General features: G+C 44.8%; 1 long non-coding RNA gene across 1 annotated transcript; it reads left to right on the top strand.

Annotated features, from left to right (window-relative positions):
- The first annotated feature begins 2,430 nt into the window (after window positions 1-2,430).
- LOC113032391 (uncharacterized) lies at window positions 2,431-9,476 on the top strand. Its single transcript, XR_003273868.2, has 4 exons — window positions 2,431-2,630; window positions 3,624-3,696; window positions 8,794-8,963; window positions 9,368-9,476. It is a non-coding gene; the product is annotated as an uncharacterized LOC113032391 (long non-coding RNA).
- Window positions 9,477-21,962: the final 12,486 nt, after the last annotated feature.

The following is a 21,962-nucleotide window of genomic DNA, read 5'->3' as shown; positions in this document are numbered from 1 at the left end:
CCTCAGATAAAGGGGAAAGGACTCGCCACGGATCGCCACCACTCGACTCAGATCGCCTGCTTTTCCATTACAATCCAGTACTATCTAATATACGTGGTTGTCATCATAGCAGTGCGTCTGAGCCATTTGTAGCCATTTCCCTCATTGCCGGGTTTCAAAAATAGCAGTTTTGATTTTCATGAGCAAAGCACTCTCATGACACATCGAGAGACACTACTGACCAATCAGTGGCATTCAGTCTGACGGCGTCATTTTTTAGTACCTGCTCGGATCACTCGAACCCCGGCCGAGCAGGTACTAAAAAAGTACCTGGTACCAGAACAGTTTAAAAAAATAATTAAACGCCCAAAATAATGAGTATATGTAAACTTTGCACCACAACTGTTCACATTTTAGTATTTTTGCTGTGTAATATGAGCTATTGTGTATCCTAATAACCCCATAAATAACAATTCAGCATGTGACATGCTGTGTTAGAAATGTACACTCTGTTTCATTGTTGGAGAACCTTTAATGCCTGTAATTACACCAAGGTATCACACGTGCGATGTTGGCAGAGCCGCAGCACAGGAGGCATGTGGGAGTGAGGAGGGTTAAAATGCAAAAGGATTACGTCAAAGTGTTGCAAATCTTTTTCAGGGATTAGGGAGGCTTAAAGTCAGGAGAAAACCCAGGGGTATCTTCTCCTGGTCTCTGTGTGTGTGATGTCTGCTTTCTCTGTAGATGACACACAGCACAGGTGCACACAAACATAAAAACATATGTGCCGGGCAAACAAATCATTGGCACTCGTGCACAGCGCTGCTTCCTCCCATCCTGCACGCGCAAACGCATCCATATACGACGTGATGTGATCAAATTCTACTGTATGTGCTGGTGTGTGCGTGGGTGTTATTGAAGTGTGAATAGGCTGCTGGTTTGTCCAGCGCTCCCACCAACAGGCTTAATCTGTGAGATGACCCAAGGGGTCAAACCCATTCTCTCAGACGTGTCCCTTATTGTAGCAGGCAGTTTAAAGGCTCATCCGCAGTCAAGCCCAGTTAAAGCGTGAAGGATCTGGGGGCTATCAGACAGTGTGGCCATCACATCACGTCTGCGTCTGTCTCACTGTGCCTGACAGGGGAGGCAGAGAGGTTTCAGACACAGAGAGAGAGAGAAAGCCGGCCTGACAGCTGTCAGACATGTGGTGTAAATGAAAGGCAGGAGAACAGACTGGAAGACAGAAACACAGACACAGAGACAGGCCGATCGCCTGATTAATGAATAGCCAGACAGGCAGTACAGATGCCACACATGCGCACACAGGGGCACAGGTGCATCAGCTGTAGCTCCAGTCCAGTTAGTCGTGTGCTCCGTGAAAACAATAGAGAGGACAGTGGAAATACGGTGAAAAAAGAAAGCCATTACAATGAATGATAAGCTCTTCATATGGGCCCAGGGAGACAGGGAGTTTGCCCAGGTGCTGCTCTTTGTCAAAGTGTGTGCGTTTGCGTTCAGAATTTGTTTGCATTGGGACAATATGACAAGTCGTATCCATGCAAGAAATGTTTTGTGTCTCACTGGCTGCACCTCCCAGCACTGTAAATATAACACTGAATCACAATCTAGATCCCGAAGAATGCAGTCAGATTTCATTCCCTTTCCTTTCTGTCTGCTTTTCTGACTGCCGAAGAAATTTGTCTATCAAATTTGTTTCACAGTCATTCTTTCTTCTCCTTCCAGAGTAATGATGCCGGTTCATTTCAGCTGGCCGCTGGTAAAAAGCATCTGAGCCGTAGCATTAGTTTCCCCAAAGCTTTCCCTGATAGAGACAGATGGTGTCCATTTAAAAGGTCCCATGGAAGTGTGTTATTTCTGGTGCTTACAACCCACACAGATACTGAGACACACTGGGAAACACACAATCATGCAGATGTAGACACCCAGCAGAGTCTGCATCTGTGTGTACATACAGACAACCATAAACACGAACAGCACATGCAAATGCACATGTAACCCGCTGAACATGGATGTGTACAAACACAGAGACGGGAAGAGGCAGCAGAGGTATCTGTCTTTGCTGCTGTGTGAAAGTACAATGTCACACCTTTCACGCTGGCCCATTTCAGGAGCCGGGCGTAAATATCAGCTTTTATGGCAGCACCCCTCCCCTCCCCACCCCCTCCTGTTTTCCAGCATTTGAGCTATGAAAATAAAGGCAAACGAAATTCTGCTGATGCATAAAATGAGGATGGGAAAGGCACACAGTAGCACCTGGTGGCATAGCATCAATTGGTGGCTGTTAAATAGCTCCCTGTTTGTGCCAGCTGCTGCATTGTTGGACTGAGACAATATGAGAGTTCCAGTAACAGCGCTCGCCACTGGTTTGTCCATGTGTGCGTGTGTGTGTGTGCAGCCTGACCTCAACACAACCCACCCCCTGCTCGGGGCATTTTGGTGTTTTCTAGACCTCATTTGACCGGCTTGGGAGACTTTCTGGATTCGTGTCACAACAATTGCATTCAAATTCAAATACTTCATTCAAAACAGCAGGGCTTACCTCAGGATGCACTACATTAGGTGGACACTCCAGCTGTGTGCACGAAGCCGCAGGCCTGCGCCAGCTCGGCTGAGCTGTCTTGGAAATTTGGGTAGGTGGCTGCTGGTTAATTCATGATGCTGCTTATAGTATACACAGGCGTGGTAGATGTGCTCTGTGTGGAGTTTCTCTGCAGGGGCTGAGGGAGGAAACGGTAATTGCTGTTTGGCAATGCATGCTTTCATGCTCCATTGGTTTGTCATTTTTCAAAGTGTAATATTTTCTCTTTCATGATGTGATCCACATGAGAGCTTCCTCCGCAGACACTGCCTGTCTGAGACTCATTCACCACAATATTACTGATGATGGCACTACAAATGATAAGTCTCGGGTCATCTGGGGGTCTTTCTCTCTCTCACAGAGTTTTTGAAATGAACTCCCAATTTCAAATAAAACTCGGATTTTATTTGCATGCCATGATTTCAAAATATGAAAAATTTCTTTCATGGAGCTTCATGACCCTGCACCAGGTCTAAGCATGAGTCTAAGCAGGGTCATGAGATAACCAAGATCTCTAAATTGCTAAATGCATTTTAAAAATGGCTTGGTAAAGTAAAACACCCACAGGTTGTAATTACATAAAGTAAAATCACATAGAAATAGACAACCAAAAATGATGCATTGGAAATATTCATCATTAATAAACTGAAACACGGATATATTTAGGTATAGCTTGATTCTGTATGGCATTTTATGCATTTTAAATTGATCATTTGAATTAGTTTGTGGAGACAAATTTGGAGAACAAGCTAAAATTAGGGTGAAGCCACCATGCTATAATCTGGACACCTTACAGGTGGGCCATCTACCAGTTAGAAGGTTAGTGATTTGATCCCTGGCATGCTCCAGTCTGCATGCCAAAGAATCCCTGGGTAAGGTGCTAAACCCAGAATTCTTTTTAATGTGTGTGATGTCTGTGCATATGTACCGGTCTCAGATTTTTCTTTTTATTATTGTTTTTAATATCTCTAAATGAAGTGGTGTTGTTGCCGCAGTAGAGTTTCCTTCCTAAACACTTCACAGTTTGCAATGTTTTCATTTACAGCTTTAAAATACTTCCACAGGATGCTTCTCTTTGCTGCCACTCACTGGAGCCTAGATGTGTGTGCTCAGTGCCGGTGAGTCTTGTGACAGCACAACAAAACACAAACACCAACACTGGTGTTGGTACCATCAACATTTGGATCAGTCCGCCTGACCTTAACTGTTTACACTATATGGGTTATAAGTGCTAGGCCACCTACACATTGCACCTACAGAACTTTTTCAGCCAATGAAAATGCGTGCAATGACATTCTGAATTCACATTTTTTATGCTGGTATTGATGTCAGAAGAGATTTGTAACGCTACAGTTACTGAGTCAGCAGAGCGTTGGCACCTTATACGAATTATGTTCCTCAGCTCTCGGTGACCCCGCTCTGTGACTTTATGTGGTCTGACACTTTGTGGCTGAGTTGCTATGGTTCCTAAACATTTCCACTTTGCAATAATATCATTTGCAACTGATTGTGGAATATCTACAAGGTAAGACATTTCACAGACTGGGTTGTTGCAACCTTGCCATCTGATTACAGTATCAAAATTCAGTTCAGTGAGACGTTTAGAATGACCAATTCGTTCACAAACGTTTTTAAAGGCAGATTGCATGGCTAGGTGCTTGATTTGATACATCATTGGAATTGAATTGAATTCAGTTTGGTTTTATTTTCATAGCGTCAAATCAAAACAACAATCACCCCAAAGTGCTTTATATTGTTAGACAAAGACCCTATAGTAACACAGAGAAAACCCCAACAATCAGATATCCTGTTATGAGGATGCACTTGTCAATAGTGGGAAGGAAAAACTCCCTTTTAACAAGATGCAACCTCCAGCAGAATAAGACTCAGGGAGGGTTCGGCCATCTGCCACTGCTGGTTGGGGGTGAGGGGAGGAAGACAGGACAAAAGACACACTGTGGAAGAGAATCAGAGATTAATAATAACTAATGATTAAATGCAGAGTGGTATGTAAACAGAGAAAGGTATGTGAAGAAGAAACACATGGGAAGCCCTCGGCAAACTAGATTAGTTAAGCTGCAAACTATTGCAGCATAACTAAGGGAGGATTCAGAATCACCTGAACAAGGCCTAACTATAAGCTTTAATTGTCACGGTTTGCCGGGGCAAGCCGTGTGGAGGTGGAGAAAGGACCCAAAAGGCGGCAGCTCTGGTGCAGGTGAGTGTTTATTTACAGCAGTGGGTACAAACAGCAACGGGGTGTGAACATGAAACCGAAAACCTAAACTAACAACACAAACCAGGAATGACGGTGCAGGGAGATCCGGGGAAATACACATGAAGAGACGCAGGGAGACCGAGGGGAAACAACACAGACGAACCAGCGATTACCGAGACAGAAAATACAACTTAAATACACTCAGAACACAGGGAGATTACACACAGGTGGGAGACACAGCTGGGAGTGATTAACATGACGAGACCAGGGAGGCAAACTGAAAACACTCACATAAGATGCAGACCTTCACAATAAAACAGGAACACACGGGGGGGGGACAGGGTAAACACCAATTAGAGAACAGAACCAAAATCGCGAAGAAAAAACACAAAACGCTGGGTCAAAAGGACCCAGGATCATGACAGTACCCCCCCCCCTCAAAGGCTGGCTCCAGACAGCCCAACAAGAAACAAAACAGCCAGAAAAAACAGAAAACAACCCGACCAGGGCGGGCGGCGGGGGCCCAGGAAGGAGGGCTCGAAGCAAAACAAAACCGGAGCACCAGAAGGCCAAAAGACAAAAACAAAAAAAGAGCCCAAACCCAAAAGAAACGAAGCACACCAGAACAAAGGAAAAACAGAGTCCAAAATAGAAAAGTCCAGGGGGCCGGCCAGGGGGCCGACAGCACAGGAGTCCAAACAGTTCGGGGGGTGCCGACCGTGCGGACGGCAACGCCGGCAACGTGGACACAGTTCGGGGGGGGCCGACCATGCGGACGGCAACGGCGGCGACGTGGACACAGTTCGGGGGGCCGACCGTGCGGACGGCAACGGCGGCGACGTGGACACAGTTCGGGGGCAACGGCGGTGCGGACGGCAACGGCGGTGCGGACGGCAACGGCGGCCACTCCGGCGATGGCGATCCGGGGGCCGGCCGTGCGGAAGGCAACGGCGGCCACTCAGGCGATGGCGGTCCGGGGGCCGGCCGTGCGGAAGGCAACGGCGGCCACTCAGGCGAAGAGGGTCCGGGGGCCGGCCGTGCGGAAGGCAACGGCGGCCACTCAGGCGATGGCGGTCCGGACCAGGCGAAGCACAGGCTGAAGCTGGACCAGGCGAAGCACAGGCGGAAGCTGGACCAGGCGAAGCACAGGCGGAAGCTGGGCCAGGCAAAGCACAGGCGGAAGCTGGGCCAGGCAAAGCACAGGCGGAAGCTGGGCCAGGCGAAGCACAGGCGGAAGCTGGGCCAGGCGAAGCACAGGCGGAGGCTAGACCAGGCGAGGCTGAAGGCTCTGCGGCTGGACCAGGCGAGGCTGAAGGCTCTGCGGCTGGGCCAGGCGAGGCTGAAGGCTCTGCGGCTGGGCCAGGCGAGGCTGAAGACACGGAGGCTGGGCCAGGCGAGGATGATGATGGAGCTACAGCAGGCGGCTGGACGGGCTGAACGGGCCCCTCGGACCCTCCAGCGGAGGCAGGAGGCTGAATGGGCCCCTCGGACCCTCCAGCGGAGGCTGGAGGCTGAACGGTCCCCTCGGACCCTCCAGCGGAGGCAGGAGGCTGAACGGGCCCCTCGGACCCTCCAGCGGAGGCAGGAGACGAAGGCCGGAGCGGTCCCTCGGACCCTCCAGCGGAGACAGGAGACGAAGGCCGGAGCGGTCCCTCGGACCCTCCAGCGGAGACTAGAGACGAAGGCCGGAGTGGTCCTACGGACCCTCCAGCAGAAGTCACCACTAAGCCAGCAGTCATGGAGTCCTCTGGCAAACACGAAGGCAACTGGCGATGCACTGAGCACTGGCTCTGCCCAGGCAACGCTGACATGGTGCAGTTCTCAGGTGGCTGCATAGACTTCAGGGGTCCAGAATCAGCTGGGGACTGAGACCTAGCCTCTGGGGAAGCCCTGGAGCGGCAAACTGTGCCAATGGCGGCTGAACCGTGAAAAGCACCTTGAGGTGAAATTAGACTTTCTCCCTGCATGGAGTGAATGAGTGAAACCGGGGAAACAGGGGCCTGCGCTACAGGCGGCACTGGGGCTACAGGGGCCTGCGCTACAGGCGGCACTGGGGCTACAGGGGCCTGCGCTACAGGCGGCACTGGAGACCGAACTGGGGCCTGCGCTACAGGCGGCACTGGAGACCGAACTGGGGCCTGCGCTACAGGCGGCACTGGAGACCGAACTGAGGGTGGCACTGGAGACCGAACTGAGGGGGGCACTGGAGACCAAACTGAGGGGGGCACTGGAGACCAAACTGAGGGGGGCACTGGAGACCGAACTGAGGGGGGCACTGGAGACCGAACTGAGGGGGGCACTGGAGACCGAACTGAAGGGGGCACAGGAGACTGAACTGAAGGGGGCACAGGAGACTGAACTGAAGGAGGCACAGGAGACTGAACTGAAGGAGGCACAGGAGACTGAGCCGAGAGTGGCTGCGGGGGAGCTAACTGAGCTGAGAGTGGCTGCCGGGGAGCTAACTGAGCTGAGAGTGGCTGCCGGGGAGCTAACTGAGCTGAGAGTGGCTGCCGGGGAGCTAACTGAGCTGAGAGTGGCTGCGGGGGAGCTAACTGAGCTGAGAGTGGCTGCGGGGCAGCTAACCGAGCTGAGAGTGGCTGCGGGGCAGCTAACCGAGCTGAGAGTGGCTGCGGGGGAGCTAACTGAGCTGCCGGTAGCTGCACAGGCGATAAGCAGCTCGCGTTGACATCCGCCACACAAAACGCAGCCCCTGAATGAACAGTCATGCAGTCCGAAAATGAAAAAGAGTCCTCACTCACCACAGCCGGCGATTTAGAAGCCCGAACGTCCGGCTGTGGACTGGCGCGTGCGGCGCGATCGGCGTTTCCTCCCTGCAGACGGCTCCGACGGGCCGGGCAAGATCACATCCGGCGAGTCGGGCAGCGAGGCAGGAGTGGCTGAGAGAAGGTGCGGTGTGAGCCGGAGAAAAGCCTGCATGGTCGGAGGAAGCGACTGCAGAAGCCATGGCAGGCCAGAAAAGAGCCATTGTAGCCGACTTTCCACGGCACGACGAAGCTCCTCTGGAGGGTTCTCCAGCCATAGCCCGAGGAGAATCTCCACATTGTACGCAATGTCGTCCTGGAGCTCCTCGGACGGATTTACTGCCGCTGGGTCCATGGTGGCTGGTTTGTAATGGCCTGCATTTGTATAGCGCTTTTCTAGTCCATAGGACCCCAAAGCACTTTACACTACATTCAGTCATCTACCCATTCACACACACATTCACACACTGGCGATAGCAAGCTACATTGTAGCCACAGCTGCCCTGGGGCGCACTGACAGAGGCGAGGCTGCCGGACACAGGCGCCACCTGGCCCTCTGACCACCACCAGTAGGCAAACATGGGGTTAGTATCTTGCCCAAGGATATTTGCCATGCAGCCAGGATGCAGCCTGGGATCGAACCACCGACCTTCTGATTAGTGGCTGGAGAAAGGACCCAAAAGGCGGCAGCTCTGGTGCAGGTGCGTGTTTATTTACAGCAGTGGGTACAAACAGCAACGGGTGTGAACATGAAACCGAAAACCTAAACTGGGTAAACTAACAACACAAACCAGGAATGACGGTGCAGGGAGATCCGGGGAAATACACATGAAGAGACGCAGGGAGACCGAGGGGAAACAACACAGACGAACCAGCGATTACTAAGACAGAAAATACAACTTAAATACACTCAGAACACAGGGAGATTACACACAGGTGGGAGACACAGCTGGGAGTGATTAACATGACGAGACCAGGGAGGCAAACTGAAAACACTCACATAAGACGCAGACCTTCACAATAAAACAGGAACACACGGGGGGGGGGACAGGGTAAACACCAATTAGAGAACAGAACCAAAATCGCGAAGAGAAAACACAAAACGCTGGGTCAAAAGGACCCAGGATCATGACATTAATAAAGGAAAGTTTTAAGCCTAATCTTAAGAGTAGAGAGGATGTCTGTCTCATGAAGGTTGAGGGCTCTGCCTCACATTCTACTTTAAAATATTCCAGGAACCAGAAGTAAACCAGCAGCCTGAGAATGAAGCGCTCTATTGGGCTGATAGAGTACTATGAAGACTTAAAGACTGGGCCTGATTATTCAAGACCTTGTGAGTGGGAAGAAGGATTTTCCATGGATAGAACTGAAAGCACCCACAAGATAAACAGGTGTATCCCAATAGGTTAGTCAAATTTACTTTTCAAATCTCAACACTGAGGACAAAAACAAGACCAAGAACAACAAAAACTCCTTCTTTCAGTCTCCACCTAAGAAAAAAAATATGGTACTATAGCCACACTAGAGCCTACTGTGTGTACCTGCTATCTGCTAACTTTGTCTCTTTGCAGCCTATTTCACATCATGCACAATCGTTTGATGCATGGTACGCTGTCCTAAGACAACATGTGAGCATTGTGGATTCTTTCTTTCCTGGCCCATCAGTTTCTGTAGAAAACCTCAACTGAATCATTTTGGAAGCATTTAATTATCTAAATTGTGAAGCATATTATCTTTCCATTAGTAGTTGCCCTTATATAATGTACTTTGTTATAATTCATAAACAAATATGTGTTTTTTCTACTGCAGGCCTCAGTCAAGGTCAGAGTTCATCATTCAACAATAAGAAGACGACTGGGCTGGGTGTTACAAGTATGTAAAAACCTAAGAAACCAATAAAGGAGCAAATTCTTTTTCACATCAACTGTAAATTATTGCACCCAAGGTCTTAACAGCATCAACCTAAAAAAAAATTAAGAGCCTGAAACTCTTATCTTGCAGTATTTTTAACCAGTGATGCCAGTCTTAGACTTGGTACACACATTAAACATGTGGTACACAGAGCTCACAATGCAAGGTTGGCAAAGATTTATACCAGCATGGGGCCATTATGCCCTCATAGCAGAGGCCAGCCAACAGACTTCATCCACATGTTCTGGCTCAGGCCAAGGAGCTGCACCTTCCTACAAGTATATATCAAAGTTTTTGGTAAGATGTTTGGAATCCAATTTGACCCAGATTGACTCTGTCTCCACATATAAAATGAAATTCATGTGTTCATTGCTTTCACCACACTTACAACAAGACAACTGTACATTGCAAAGTTGAAGCAGTGTGCCCCTTCAGCCTTGTCTCAATGACTCTAAGTTGGCGTGGAATTCCTAAATCTGGAATAATTTAATGTCTCTCTGGGATCCCATGGTGAGAAGTACAATGGAAAACAAAAATTTAGACTTAAACTGTATTTTGTAAACTTGCTACCAACTTTGAAATTAAATTAGTCTTGACAAGAACGCATAAATCTGAAGATTTTCATGTACTCTGTGGCCATAGGCTTTAGGAACCCCGAGGAATCAATAGCATTGACTGAGAGCACCTCACACACCTCCGGGTTATATTGTTTTAATGTGAAATTGTCTCACTGCTCTCAACCATGCTTTTATATCTCTGCCATTTTACTAACGAACCCCTCTCCCTCAACACCCCCCATCTCCACCTTCTCATTAGTGCTCCCTGCCAACTCTCCAACAACACAGACTCTTCCTCTGTCTGCTATTAATGAGGGAACTGAGGATTCCTAATAAGCAGTTTTTCTTTTAATTAAAAAGTCTCCATAAATAATCACCTCATAATCCACATGTCAGATTCCATCCAGCTCCTACTTAGTTAGACCAGATTAGAGACCAGGGAAGGAGATGAGCCATAGGAAAATCTATCTATCTATCTATCTATCTATCTATCTATCTATCTATCTATCTATCTATCTATCTATCTATCTATCTATCTATCTATCTATCTAGTATGCAAGTAGTATTTATCCACCACCATATTATGTCTCTGTGCTGTGGAGAAGAATATGCTAATAAGGTTAGCTTGTGTTAATAATTGATGGTCATATAAGAGTTGGCTGTGCTTTGCTGATTCGGCAGTATTAGTGAAGGCGGCCGGCCGTGCTAAATGATTTATTGTGTCCAATATTCTTCCTGGAGGGATTTTGAATTTCTAATAAGGAAATATTCCTCCTGCGCCAGTGTGTATTTATCAAACAATAAGCTGTTTTCTGATAGGCCCAGCAGGTCTCTAGGTTTCCATCGCAGAGACAATATACAGAGTCGCTGCTTACTCAATATTTCTGGGAGTCAATTTCCTTTAAAACCAATTTTCTCCAATCCCTTTAGCATGTATTTTGCAAACAGAGACCATTTAAAAGGTGCTGAGCTTTTGTTTTAACTGAAGAAATCATCACTTTAAACTTTTTTAGCAGAACGTGGCACTGCCCAGTAACCTAATAGCATCTCCAAATTACATTTTTCAAGCCTTAACTGTATTATTTATTACCTGAGATATACATAAAGCCCACAAAAAACAAACAAAAAAAATCTTCAGATGAACAGAGTGCAGGTGCAATGTGTATGTGTGTGTTTGTGTATTCTCAGGACAGTTTCTTCATTCTTCAATCTGTCAACACTGAATGTGCAGGTGTGTGGTGGAATGTGTGTGTTTAGCTCAGTTACTGTAAGTACCAGCTTGGGTCGGGTGTGTTTGTTCACATGGGAGGGAGAAATGGAGGGAGAAAGCAGTTATAGATAAAGTTCCACTCCTAAAAGAAAGTAAGACTATGCGAGTCATCACTTTCTGGTTGCCTGCCACGGCACCACGTTCTGCATGTTTACGATAAGCTTGTTTGCACAGGGAACAAAGGCGTTGGAACGATATTTAATGATCACAGAAAAGAAATGTTTGGTCAGCCGCAGCTTCTAAAAATCCCTCTTCTGGGTTGTAACATCTCTTAAAATTAATTGTGTTTGCTAAAGGTGAAGTTCCACATATCCTTTGACAGCAACACAAGAGCCGGTCTCACCCTTTGGTCACATTAGGCTGAGAGTAAAGCTAGCGACACCTTACTTTGTTGACATGTAGATTAACTCATACTATAGCTGGGGATGAAAATAAACCAACCTGAAGCAGTGGTCAGGACCTACCCTACCGCAGTAAATAGTAGTTGGTACTTGCTCACCAACTGCATAAAAATAATAATTCAAGTCTGCCAGAATTTCACTTCACTTCAGTTGTATTTTGACAGTGCAAAATCACGACATAGTCTTGTCAAGGCACTTTCTACTGAAAGGCAAAGACCCCATAACCCTAAAAGAAATTTGAAATTCAACAGTTCCCTGTTAGCAAGCTCTTGGCAAGAAGAAGAAGAAAAGCAAACAAGAAACAGGACAAAATGCAAACAGCATGAGACAAAGATGCAAAGTTACTGGAGTACATATGAATGTGTGTGTGAGGTGTAACATGTATAACAGTGAAAGACTGCAAAGAAAAGAGAGGTTCCCAGAGCATCATGCAGGTTCAACAGAACCCTAATTCTATTGCAGGTCAACTAAGTGATGACTCAGGTTAATCTCTACTTCACAATTCACAGTCACGCTGAAGCACCATCAGAAAGCCTGTAGTCTGAGAGTGAAAAGCTCTATAATTTGAATTATATGCTATTATGAGTTATTTACTGTAAGGTATGATAGGGCAGCACTTGGTATGTAAAGAGAAGCATGGCATGATGCCATAAAAGTTGCCAATAACAGGGGAAATATCTTTCTTTATAGTTAGCACTAGATCAGGTGACTCTCAATTACACTGCAAGGCTAGGCTGCTCGGGACGTCCCATGATGCACTCTTTCTTCTTCAGTTTTTACACACCACTGTGCATTTCATCATTAGTTATTATTCGTCTCTGGCTCTCCTCCACAGTGCCCTTTTTCCTATCTTTCTCCTGTCACTCCCAACTGGATGTGGCAGATTACCGCTCCTCCCTCCCTGAGCCTGGTTCTGCCAGAGATTTCTTCCTGTTTAAAGGGAGTTTTTCATTCCCATTGTCACCAAATGCTTGCTTGTAGGGAGTTATCTGATTGGTGAGGTTATCACTGTACTATGTTCAATATATCTATACATGTAAATATCTATATTTCTTTATAAAGAACCACGAGGCTCTGATTTGGTGCTATATAAATAACATTGAATTGAAAATTGAATTTCTATTTCCTGTACTCTCAAAATAACATTTTAGCTCAATGAACATCATAGCTCATGGTGCTCTTAAAAACAAGACGAACAAGAAGTCCGAACAAATTTTCAACAGAGTAGCCTAGAAAGTGTCCTAGACCTGACTTAAGGATTATCAACATGTAAAATTAAAGCATTTCTATTTATTTTAGTAGCAAAATCATTTTTGGACCGATATTTCTAGACTGAAGCTCCTGTTGTATACAGTAATATACAGTATAGCACTGAAATGATGAAACGCCGCTAAAAACAAACAGGTCTGTAAAGGGGACAGTCCACTGAAAATAACCATGATGGTACTGCAAAGCAGCACGGTGGCACGGTGGTTAGCACTGTTTCCGCACAGCAAGAAGGTCCTGAGTTCAATTCCACCATCAGGCTGGGGTCTTTCTGTGTGGAGTTTGCATGTTCTCCTCGTGTTTGCGTGGGTTCTCTCCGGGTACTCCGGCTTCCTCCCACTGTCCAAAAACATGCAGCTTGTGGGGATAGGTTAATTGGATAATCCAAATTGCCACTAGGTGTGAATGTGAATGGTTGTCTGTCCCTGTGTGTTGGCCCTGCGACAGACTGGCGACCTGTCCAGGGTGTACCCCGCCTTTCGCCCTATGACAGCTGGGATAGGCTCCAGCGCCCCCCGTGACCCTGAAAAGGATAAGCGGAAGCGAATGGATGGATGGATACTGCAAAGCTGTTTTTTGTCCTCAGAGAGAAAATCATTTTTTATCTTCGGTTTTGTTTTTTTTTAAATACGCTTCTGCCCATTAACATCCAGCACTTGATTGTTGCTGCTTGTTTATTTTGCTAGCTTCCTATTCATGTATTTATCATTTAAATTCTTTACAGCTTTGAGATTATAAATTTTAATGCTTTAATTTGATTTATTTCTTGTGAAGAGTTTTCTTTTTTGTCTGAAAAATAAGAATAAACTAATTTCACCTTTCCTCTGATGTGCCCAACTTTCACTCCCTTGCTCCTTATCGTCTCGGTTTCTGTTATTCTACAGTCAGCCATTAGTAGGAACAGGTTAGTTTTTTATTGGGTCCCAGTACATACAGCAGATTTACACCATGAATCCTGGGGCTGTAGTTTAAAGTGTGCCAGTTACTGTTTTTATTGCCCATGTTGTGTCAGTGCTATTTCTATTAGTCACACATTATTCTTACCACACATTATGTTACTGCTGCTACTCTTAGGTCCATTTTCTGATGTTTTCCTTTAATACTTAGAAACCCAGTATTGTACCAAAAATACCAGTTTGAGCCAAATACCTAACTGACTTTTCAGTGTGTGTGTGTGTGTGTGTGTGTGTGTGTGTGTGTGTGTGTGTGTGTGTGTGTGAAAAACCTGCTCAACCTGATCTGCCGGAACTTTCCAGCTTGTAGTAACAAAGGATATTCACCTCTTATACTCACTGCATGCAGAGCTGATTGAAAAACAGCTGTGTTACAGTAAATGTAGCCCAACAGTAGACATACCATGCCCAATTCCAAATTCCCCACTCTCAATTCAACCACTTATAAATAGGCTCTGTGACACCCATACACACACACACACACACCAGTGACATCAGATGTCGACTCTCAGTGCTTCTGTTTAAATTCAACCGTGCATAAAGTTTGTTCTGCTTTGTGTGTGAATGTGTGCGCGCGCCTGTGTATGGGTGTGTGTGTTAAATAAAGCATACTACATCTGTGCACACTTCAGACACACATGCATGCTCACACACAGTGTATGACCAAGGTTACAGAGTCATGCAGGGCCCTCCCTCCACTCACACCTGTTCATCTCATCCTGACCGCACCCGAATCTGCCCCGACTCAGCACCAGTCTACGAGCTGACTGACAGGAGCTCCATCTGTGACCTCTAAAGGTCATCACGCTGTACACGGACAACTTTTTACAGCAGCTCAGGTCGAACAATGTTACCTTCATCAGTTATGAGAACTGATGTCATGGATAAAAATGAGTGTAAATAACACAGATGACTATTGTCAGGTTTTACTTGCTGACTTTCTTACAGTCTCACCTCAACTGATACAAACCATATTCTTGGGTTAGGTGAGATAATCTGTGTAAAAGAAAAATGTATTTTTAAAAAATAATAACAAAATAATAACACTGAATTCTCACGTTGCGACTGAGGATCACACCTTTGAATTGTAAAGCTTCACAGAAAGAATCAAAAAATAAAAAGCTGAAAAGAAGTATAATAGATCCTTTTTTCATGAGCGATGCTGTGTTTCTTTGCATTGTCTGTTTTGTGTGTTTTATACCTTTTAAAGTTTGACTGGTGTGCCTGATTACATTTGCATTCCCTTTTTTTTTTGCAGTGGTTTAATGGTGCTCAATTGAGGAGTTCAATGGGCCTTTTCTTCTCCAAAACAAAAATTACTGTCCATGGCAAGTGTCCTAGAAGTTAGTCAAGTAATAAAACCTACAACTTGACTCAGATATTTACGAAAAGGAAACTTTTTAGACATTTCTTACTCACTTTAACAAAAACAAAATGGGTCAATAGTCAATAGTGGCAAAATATATTCCTCCATGTTTCACAGATGGAAGCTGCAGCTTCCTGGAAACCAAAAAAAACAGCAAAATGTTACCAGGCTCTGGCTTATGAACTGTCCGTCCAACGCACCACGTCATTAGATCTCTGATACCCATATTAGGATGTATACTAACAGTGCTTGAGCTAAGACCCCCCACTTAATCCCATAGCGTTACGAATGATATTACCGAAATAGGCGCAGACTTGCATCAATATTCATCTCAGAGGAATATAGGTTTCAGCGTTGCATAATGAAATGTAACAATAGCTTTTGCCAAAATATGCAAATACCTTGTGTTTCCAGTTAGGATTATGCTATTCATATCCAGTATCTGGTATCTGCAGTATGCATAATGTACCAAACTCTGTCCTACAATATGTCCTTTGGGTATGATATGGGAGGAGGCCTCATGAATGTGAATGCAAATACAAAGGCTGCTGTAAAAACAAAGCAGGGTTTATGAGTGGAGGAAAATAAACCTCGCCTGGATACTGTCCTGAGAAGAATCCTCACACAGGCCCTGTTCAAACAGTGTCTTTACTGTGGGTGGGAAGCTGCTTTTAAGGTCACAATTGAGAAAATATTTAATATTTGGATGTTCCGTTCGGCACTTGACACCATAAAACACCGTACATCTGGTTTTCAGACAGATTAAGCAGAAAACACAAACTGATCCCTGGTCTTTGCAGAAAAATCTAAATCCTATCTCCAGCGTGAACTTGGCCAGAAAGGGGGAGAGAAAAGGAGTAATGAATAAGGGAAATCACAGCGAGGGCTGTTTAAGCTCACTACAGTAAAAGTTAATTAAACAAATATGGTCGCACTATAAACCAGTGGGATGTTTATTTGCACTGAGATGAAAAGCCATTTCCCATCCAGATCCCATCAACGTAACATTCAGTCTGTTGTGTTTGCAAGGAAGAACTTTGGACTAGAGTTTGGGAGAGGACACTTGACAAGTGCTTTCAAAGCAGCGTGAGCTTGAGAAACTTTGTCTCTTTGCAAACAATAAAGGACCTCGACAAAAAAAACAGTCCAAATATTTGCTTTTTAAATTTACATAAGCCTTTTTTTTTTAATGAAGAATAGGAACACTCAATGAGTAGCACTGAACAGAAACATCCCGCCTCCATTTGGCAGCACACTGAAATTTCCATTCTTATACACAGCTTCATTTGCACATTTACACCTGCTCTTTCATGCCGCCTCCATAATGTGAAAAGATTGCATACAAGAGTAGAAAAAAAGAGCGGCGTGCTGAACAAGCCCACTGGACCCAGCGATTACCAGGTTCTGAACAGAAACCAGAGCGCCCCGAGTCCCTCCTCTGATCCAAGCGGCGTACACGCGGGACCAGCCGCTCGCTAATAGAGACATTTACACCTTAGTAAAAGTTGGCAGGTGTTACCCCGCCACTGTTGAGAGCAGACGCATGCCGGGCATCATTAGGCCCCGTGCCAAGCCTGCTTTGGATGCCAGCCGCACTCGCTCGTTCTGGTAGAAGGATGCGTCTGTTTATGTGTGTGTGTGTGTGTGTGTGTTGTAGCGGAGCAGGGATGAACGTGTCCTCTGTTGTAGTGGCAGGTTAAGGAGGCTCCTCACTGTGATGGAGAGGACTGACACTCTACATGCAACATGTGTCCGTCTGTTGATCTGAACATGGGGAAGAAGGAGCGAGGCTAAGGGGTAATAGCGTGTGCACAATTATGTGTGTTTTTAGAAAATTGTGCTCATTTTGTGTACAATTAATTCGCATTGAAACAAAAAGTGTTTTGCACAACACACAATACCTGCCTTGTTATCAATTATTAGATTTGCTTTCCCCAAAAGCTCTCCAGCAACAACAGCATGGTTAACATTATGATGGTTATTTTGCAGCACTTATTTAAGGTCAGGGGGAAGACTTTGGTCTTTAATGAAAAAGATAACACTCACTGCAGCAATATGTGAATGTAGACTGTGATGTTCAACAAAACGAAAGCGATTCTGTATTTGTTTTAGTCAAGTGTATTTTTTTTTGTCCAGGGAAGGCATACAGTCATTGACCATGAGCTCCTCTTTACTTTAGGACAGTCTGATCATCTGCTACTGAGGCTGAAGTACACTTACATTACATTTATCATCAAATCCTTTAGATTCAACCAAAGACTCACACCGACAGAGCATGAAAAGCTACTTTCGGATGCTCCCTAAGTAGGATCCCCTTCCTAATGCAACCCCCAAAGATTTTGTATCGAACCTGGGCCCGTATCCCTAAAGAATCTTTGTGCAAAAAGTGGCTCCTAGCGGCCAAATTCTAAGAAAATTCTCAGAGTCATGACGTTTTCTTAGAATTTCCCCTAAAAGTGACACGACAATCCCAGTTAATATAAAAGCTATTCCTCAAGATTCCTAGCGCTTAAAAGGGCTCCTAAGGCGAGATCTGCTAAGAGCAGGGAAGAGGACTTTTAGTGGCTTAGGAGTTCCCCTAAGCAGCTGCACAAAATGGCCAACAGAAGAGGCAGGAGAGATGTCCTGCAAACACTGGATGACAGGGAATTATTGAGATGCTACAGATTGGATCGTGCAGGAATCATGTTTGTGGTGGATCTCCTTAGAGATGCAATTACTTCACCAACTCGACGCCACAACGCTATTACACCGGAGACGAAAGTAATCACAACCCCGAGGTATTTGGCAACCGGGAAAATGCAACAATGCAGCAGTGATGACTTGGGTCTTCAATCACAGACATTGCTAAAAGCTGAGCCGTGTTACCCTCGTTAAGACCACACTGGACTTGTAACGTTGTGATTTCTACTTCATTAAGGACAGCCTCTTGAGATAGGCCATCTTGTTTTCAACGGGGTCCATATGGGAGTGAAAGTACAAAATATGCCAGCTAGGATATTAATATGAGCAAATAAGACACGAATCATTATTTGAACAGGGTGTAATGAGTTTAAGTTTTCACATATTTTAGATTCTACTGGCTATAACCCCTACAGCTTACTATTCATTTTCCAGATATTTTCTTGAATGTGAAATATTATTTACAATTACAGTCAGCATAAGATTAGAGTATATAATATGTTTATTGATTTGAGGGTACATCCTTTGCTCGTTATCACCAAAAGCTCATTTCCATCAAACTTGTAGGATCAACCAATCACGGCTTTTGAAATGATGACTCATACCTAGCAACGGGGTCAACCACACCTCCTCACTAAGATAGGATTTTCCATCCATTCCTTGCTCAGAGTTCACTGAAAATGTTCTGGAATCACTTCTAAGCTAAAACTCCTGGCAAGGAATTTTTAGGTTAAGTTAGGAGCTCTCGGAGAGGATTCTCAGAATCTTTAGGGATACGGGCCCTGGTCCCTTGTAATTGCTTTCTCTTCTATAATCACTTTCTTTAATTTCATAATCCTTCATTGTCCAAGTCTAAGATCGAGAATAAAGAAGGCTCGGTTTTCCTTCATTTAGGATTTCATTTCAGGATTTGCGGTTTCTCATCCAGAGGTCTCTGCAGCCAGCGATCTCCAAATCATGTCTGCATTTCAGCCCCCCACTCTCTCACACACACACACACACACACACACACACGTGTGCACACATACACACACGCATCCTTACTCTGAGTAATGAAGTGTTGGTGTTGCAGTCACCCTCCCCATTTACATAAGGAATCCATTACTGAAAGGTTTTGCAGCGAGGTTCAATAAATTCTCCGTCCACAGAGCAGAGGCCTCTCAGGCAGAGCGAGAAATAACAGAGAGAGTTAAAACACGAAGACAGGAAGGAGAAAATAATGGCAGGGAGACAGACATGTCTCCTTTGCTCAGAGTGGGATGTAAATTGACTGCAAACAGAAAATCCATTAATAATGATAATCACAATAATAATTTAGAAGCAGGGGATACACACATTTAGCCAGGCAATCAGAAATCCATCTGTGGAGGTGTTAATATTGAAGAGATGCTGATGGCGCAGGAAAAAAAAGAAAGAACACCAGCGTTTGAATATGTAATGACAACCGGGAGGCCATAACAAACACTGCTTTTATGTAGAGAGTATTACTTATTAAAATTGCATCTTAAATATTTATCACTCTATAGATGGCCCCTGTCAGTGTTTCCTTATTTGTCTCCCTGAAGATTACTGTCTGAGGTGAGGGGAATGTATGAACTCCATTCGGATTATTACATACCCCTCCCTTCAGAAATGGCCTGATTAAAATCGACTGTCACAGTAGATTGTGATGAATTATGCAGACTTAAGCAGCGAAATGAAGCAAACGGCGGTAGTTCATTTAAAAATTTAATCTCAGATCTATTAGGAAGATGCTGAAGTGCTGGAGAGCACTGCATATTGATAAGGCATTGTTAACAGCAGCATGCAAAGTGTTGTTTTACAGGTGAGATGTTGTCACGTACAGATGTACTGGGGGTGGCTGTTATCGTCGCCTGTTTGTCTCTGTCAGCTGTTTGGTGCAAAGTTGTTGGAATTCACATCAGAGCAAGTTGCTGCAACGCATTATCATTCATCTCTGCATCTTTTTCATCAAGAGGTAAACAGAATGAATACCTGCTTTCAGCTAATGTTACAAAGAAGATGAGTCAACACTGTAAACAGGTATTCATAAAGGAAGAGCAATGATATATCTTTGTTACTCGCTGTAAATGAGATTAAGTATTCAAGAAACGCTTCAGCAAAGTGAACGAAATGGAACCGCTACCTTTAATTTCTTCTGTTCTCAGACCCGTACAACACTGTGTTTCCCTGTTCATGGCTGGACTCCTGGAACATCACCAAACTTTTAAAAATTCACCAAAAAAACATGTTTCACCCGTAGACTACATTCTTTATAACAAAAAAATAGGTAAATAACGGTAAATAAACTATTTGTTAAGGTCATACCAAGCAATACAGGTAATATCAGGTAACAAAACATCATCTGGCAATGTGGCTAAATGGATAAGAAATCTGACAGAAAATGACATCATGCACAGCCAGTTTACGGCTATCCTTACACCACAAAAGTCTGTTGTTTTTAAACTAAAGCTAGATTCATGATTTTTCCCCAAGTTTCTTAGTTTATCAGATGCTAAACACACATATAGGCACACAATTTTAATACATTTGCCTTTTATCATCTTAAATGTTTGTGGCTGCAGCAATTTAGCCGTATACAAACATAAAAGTGAGGACACTCTAACAGAGTAATATCACAAATTTTGACATTCAAGGACCGTGTTGAACTTGGCAACAAAACACAGCAGCACTGAACCCTCTTAGATACAATAAATTGAATTCTAAGAAGAAGCCGAGCTCCTTTATTTCACAGGCAAAGGCCTAGTTTTCAAAACTCTTTCTTTTTTTGGCCCCATTTCTCGGTTTTTGATCGGCTATAATACGATATACGACAGGGATGACTGCTCCTGCCTCTCTCCTCTCTCCTCTCGCCGTCTCTGTCCCGTCTAAATAAAGGAACACAGAGGAAGAGGTTTTAATGAGATCAACACAGAGCGCCAGTTACATTGATAAGTAAATACTACAGCTTTAAATGCTTCTCGCACTCAATTGGCTCCCTGCTATTGTTGCTGAGGGTATGCCTCAGTGAACACTAAATTTTCACTGTCACACTTCAATAACCCTAATTGTCCAAAATAAATGAGCTAATTTCTGAAGTTCCATTTTCATATGCAGGAGATAAGGCAACTTTGCTGATTGATTGGATTCCTTTGTGTGTGTGTGTGTGTGTGTGTGTGTGTGTGTGTGTGTGTGTGTGTGTGTGTGTGTGTGCGCAAGCGTGCACATTTCAGAGCCTACGTGAGCATCTATGAGTGTGTGTATGTGTGAGAAACTGCAGCACTCATAATTTGAGTGAAGGCTTCTGTTTATTATGCCTCTGTTATTCACTGCAAGTATTTCTCTGACCCCTGCTGATATCCATCCGGCTTCCTCTCCCCCAGCAAGAAAGAGAGAAGGCAGAAAATAGATGGATGGAGTGAGAAAGAGTGTGAGGGGGAAAGTTGAGAGAGGGGTGAGAGGCAGAGAGAGAAAGAGAGAGCAAGTGAATGAAATAGTTTTTGTGTATGTGTGTATTCTGTGTGTGTGTGTCTAAGGGGTCCCTATGGATTCAGTGCTGGATCTCGCCTGATCATTTGCATTTTTTCATTTGAGTTGTTATTTGCAGCATTGCGTGCAGCACAAACCCCAAAGGGCCCTGCAGAGTAATTCAGTAAAAAGGCAGGTAAGATATAAATTAATCATAAGGTGTCTGAGCATTATTGCACCCACACGTGCGCAGACGTAAATAGACATATATAAACATATATGCATGACATAAGAATCCGCACACAGGCAGCCGCACATGCAAAAATGAAGAGGCACGCATACAGGCACATGCAGAATACACCCACGCACACGCACACACACACACACACACACACACACACACACACACATCACCGAGGACTCCGATTGAATCTGAAAGGAGACCAAGGTCGAGCGAGAAAGTTTTCAACTCCATCAAGCAGAATTACCGCAGTGGATGGAGGGGAGTAACTTTTAATGGACCAATGTTT

Source organism: Astatotilapia calliptera, chromosome 11, assembly GCF_964374335.1.
Source record: "Astatotilapia calliptera chromosome 11, fAstCal68.1, whole genome shotgun sequence".
Lineage (NCBI taxonomy): Eukaryota > Metazoa > Chordata > Actinopteri > Cichliformes > Cichlidae > Astatotilapia > Astatotilapia calliptera.
The sequence above is the reverse complement of the archived record's forward strand: the minus strand, read 5'-3'. Positions and strand labels throughout refer to the sequence as shown.